We start from the raw sequence: 4,358 nt of genomic DNA, 5'->3' as shown, positions 1-4,358 counted from the left end.
CCTGCAGACACAGCACTATCAGATAAAGAGGACTTTCCATTCATCGCTGCTGTCGAGACTTCTCAGATAGCTGAAATTCAACATGCGGACGAAGAATTGCTCCCGCTCATCAAACACCTGAAAGAAGCTGACGTACAAGTACCTCGTATATTCTCTCGAAGCCTCGCATCGTTCTGCATCCGAGGAAATGTCTTCTACAAGAGAAACTTTAAGCCCAACCGTGAAAAGTTCCTGCTTGTCGTTCCCGCAACTATGCGGCAAGAAATATTACAAGCATGCCATGATGAGCCTACGTCTAATATTTGAGGGTCACTCGAACGCTTGCACGAATTAGTCAGCACTATTATTGGCCCAAGCTATTGTCTTCAGTACAGCACTATGCCAGAACATGCCGCGAGTGCCAAAGACGGAAAGCGCCTCGTGCTAAGCCAGCGGGCCTTCTGCACCCGATAGACCTGCCGAAAGCACCCTTCCAACAAGTTGGAATGGACCTCCTTGGACCATTCTCGACATATTTACTTGGCAAAAAGTGAATCGTTGTAGCGTCTGTTTATTTAACGAGATACGCGGAAACTGACTCCTTGTATCGAGGAACGGCAGCTGAGGTGGCCAAATTCTTTGTACAGAGCATAGTGCTACGGCAAGGTGCTCCAACTGTTGTAATCTCCGATCGCGGACCGGCTTTCACAGCGGAACTCATGAAATGCCTGCTGAACATGACCCACACTGTTCACAGGAAAACTGCCGCATATCACCCTCAAAGCAACGGCCTGACTGAACGCCTTAACAGAACTCTAGCTTACATGATATCTATGTATGTGGACGTCGAACACAAAACGTGGGACGAAGTTTCACCATACGTCACCTTCGCCTATAACACCGCGGTACAAGAAACTACCAAGATTACCCCGTTTCAACTAGTTTATGATCGTGTAGTTACCACAACACTGGACGCTATGTTACCTATAGATCAAGATGACTACCCTTCTGATCTCGATGACTATATAGAGAGAGCGGAGGAGGCCCGCCAATTAGCAAAGTACCGAATATGTCACTAACAACGAATCAATGCCGACCGCTACAACCAAGGAAGACGTGAAACACGATATGAAGTTGGTGACAAAGTGTGGATATGGACCCAAGTACGACGACGAGGCCTGTCTGAAAAACTCATTTGTCGATATTTCGGTCCTTACGAGGTAGCACAGTGACTCAGCGACCTCGTTTATGAAGTCAAGCCTACAGGACATGGGCATTCTAAACGACGCAATCTCACCGAGCGTGTACACATTGTGCGCATGAAACCGTTCTACGACCGATACGAAGACTACCCAGCCCACTTGCTTGCTGCACAACCATTTCCCTCTTACAAACCTTCCGAGACGGAAACGCTGCATACATTATCATCGAAAGAATCGGGGCGATGCCGCCTTTTGAGAGGGGGGGATGATGCCACCGGAAATTATCATTGCTCCGCGCAACGCGGACGTTGGGAACCACGGAAACGCTAACGGCACGACTACGAGCTACGAAGCCAGCCGCAATGCACGAGCCGGCCCTGCATGCGCCCTGTACTCCACCGAACAGCCAACGCGCGTGAAGAAGAAGAGAACGAGGGTGCTCGAGGCAGAGGCTCACGAGTACTACCGCCCTTGGATCTTCTTGATTGCTGTGCGTCGTTCACTATGGGCCCAAGTTCGCACTTAATAAACCGTGTAAACAGAACATCGTTGTTGTGAGGCTGCTACATTCGTTACAATATAAGTAGGGATGTTTAAAAACTTGGAGTATGTACGTGTGAACATAACAAAAAAAAGAAGGGCTCTCCAAATATGAAATTTCCACACAAACATTCATCTTCTCAGAGCAATCGTAAGTGTGAATGAACACATCTAGTGCACTCCCCGCACGCGAATACCGAACCGCCGCGAATACGGCGTCAGCCGGGGCGGCGTGACGCCAACGTTTCGGACGCTCACCGCACCCACGCCGTTTATCCCGATATTCTTGGTAAATCTGAACACTCTTTCTTTCATTCAGTTTAATGTCGAACTCACCACCGCAGGGGTGAGTGGGCCGATCCCGGAGGTAGTGCAATACCGAGCCAACCCGTGGGGGAGGTAAAGCAAGCTTCAAGCACTCCGCCGCATCACAAAAATAAGTTTATTATCTTGGATCCAGTTAGAATCTGTATCACATATTGAGCTGATAAGGGCCGAGGTTTTAAAAAATGTTAGGAACATTTCTGACCGAAAACGAAAAACTTGTTCTCATTTTTATTGCCTTCAACCAGAAAGAAGAAAGGTGGTGTAGTGAACTGTGTAAAAAGAGAGAAGGTGAAATAGGAAATAGCAGGGGAGAAAAAGAAAAAGAGACATGTGTTGTGTAGTGTCGCCTCATATTTTTGCGAAGTCTTTGAAAGGATGACTTTGTCAGCACGTGACCCAGCTAGTGACAGTCACTTTATGGCCACGTGTGAGCAGTACACTTCCCGAGAAGCTGCAATGGTGTCGCTCACTGCAAGCTTCTTAAGTAGCCGGAGATACCTCCCGCTGCAGACCTTTTTGAATGCTCTGTCATTGCCCGGGTCCCAGGAGCCAAGCATACCGACGTCGATTGCCTCGATCGTGACTCTCTGTTAGCGGCGGAGCAAGAATTCCCGAACTGGTTCTAACTTTCGTTCTTTTTCTAGTAGGGCTGCCTCGAGTGCTTTGAGTCGGTTGTCAAAGGGGCAGGTCACTTCCACGATGATCGCCTCTTCCCTCCTGGCGAGAACGAGGTCGGGGCGAAGGTTCTCAGTACCAACCACTCTGTTTTCATTCGTGATCGTGAACTTCTTGCTGGCGGCTTGTTTCACCCGCTCCACAATTTTGTTGTGACGACTGATGTAGGCCACGCGGTGGCGCATGCAGTGGCCTAGGACATGTGGCAGCGTTTTCTTTGCGTAACCGCACACACGGCACCGTTTGTCGGCGGAGGTGGTCCATGAATTGGCTCCATTCACAAGTAGAAGGTTCAGGCATGCCCTGTGAATAAAGCGCCAATCGCAAAAGCGGGTGAACTTGCTGGAGCGCGTAAAGTGGGAGCTGCTCGCGTCTGCGGCGACGCATTTCATTGCCTTCCCTTGATTCAGCATTTCTTGAAGGAAGCGATCGCGTGCCCGCATAATTCGGAAGCGCAGCGTTCTCACCACTTTTCTGCGTTTCTTTGACATGAGAGTTTCCTCTCCGTCACACGCGATACTGGTACCCTTGTCCTCGAAATTTTCCCAGGTGACGTGTAGCCTGCGGGAGGCCTTCCAAGCCTCGGTCCAGACAGATTGGAGTTGTGTTGGCCGTGCGAGAAAAACGCCCTCCATTTCGCCGCTGAGGTAGCAGGCGAGCTCCTAGTTGGTGGCCCGCCTGCGAATGCACTTGGAAACTATTTTAGTTAGCGCTACGAAGGCAAGTTCCCGGACCTCAAGATCGACTGAGGTCAGAAGCTTGAAGTCGTTGTCCACGTGGCAGGCCTCACTTATGTCTGTGGCGAGGGGGATTTCAGCTGCTCCGGCCGCTGCGCTGCCATAGAGGTAGTTGTTTGCAGCGTTACCTGGAAAATAGAGTTTTTTTATCAGGGGCCGGAGCGCGTCGCCTAGGCGTGCCCATTCCGCCTTGCCCACTTGTCCGCACCGCATGGCGAACTTGAGTGCTGGAAAAACAAAGGTGTTTAGTGCATCAATTGGCTGCCATGGAGCAAGAATGAAATCGAGCAGGGTGCGGCCGGCAGAGATCGCCTCAAGAACCTTAGAGCGGTCTTGGAGAAGGCTGAACCCGACGGGGCGTTCTAGAAAAGATTGACTCTCGTAGTCACTGACGCGAGGGATCTATTCTCCGTTTACGAAGAATTTCGTGTCCCTAGTGCCTACGGGAGTCCTTCCAGAGAGGTGCAGACTTCTGCACTTCTTGGGGTTCAGCCGAAGTCCCAGCTGGCCAGCGAGAGCCGCCATGACGTTGACTTGGTCCAGCAGTTTTTTGGGGTTGTCCGCGAGAGGAGTCAAATCGTCGGCGCAGGCCAGCACATTGTGCTGTCTATCACCTCCTTGGACCGCCCGAACGACTGGATCAAGCACCAAGTTGAAAAGCAGGCCGCTCAGTGGGCAGCCCTGTCTGATTCCAGCTGAGATTGTGACTGAGGCGTTTGTCCCAGCTTCAGCGACAATCCGGGTCGCATTGTCTCGGTGGAGGTCTGCGATGATTGCGCAGAAGCCCTCTTTCGCACCTGCACCACGAAGGGAATCAATTAGTGCGTTGTGCGGAACCGAGCCGAATGCGTTGGCGAAGTCGAGAAAGGCCACGCAAAGGTCACCACCGCCGGCCCGC

General features: G+C 51.3%; 1 pseudogene; it reads right to left on the bottom strand.

Moving 5' to 3' along the window:
• Positions 1-2,066: 2,066 nt before the first annotated feature.
• LOC119186650 (U2 spliceosomal RNA) lies at positions 2,067-2,237 on the bottom strand (annotated as a pseudogene).
• Between the last annotated feature and the right edge of the window lie 2,121 nt (positions 2,238-4,358).

The sequence above is a fragment of the Rhipicephalus microplus genome, chromosome 6 (genome assembly GCF_043290135.1).
Source record: "Rhipicephalus microplus isolate Deutch F79 chromosome 6, USDA_Rmic, whole genome shotgun sequence".
In the NCBI taxonomy this organism is placed as follows: domain Eukaryota; kingdom Metazoa; phylum Arthropoda; class Arachnida; order Ixodida; family Ixodidae; genus Rhipicephalus; species Rhipicephalus microplus.
This window is presented reverse-complemented; position numbering and strand designations above follow the sequence as displayed.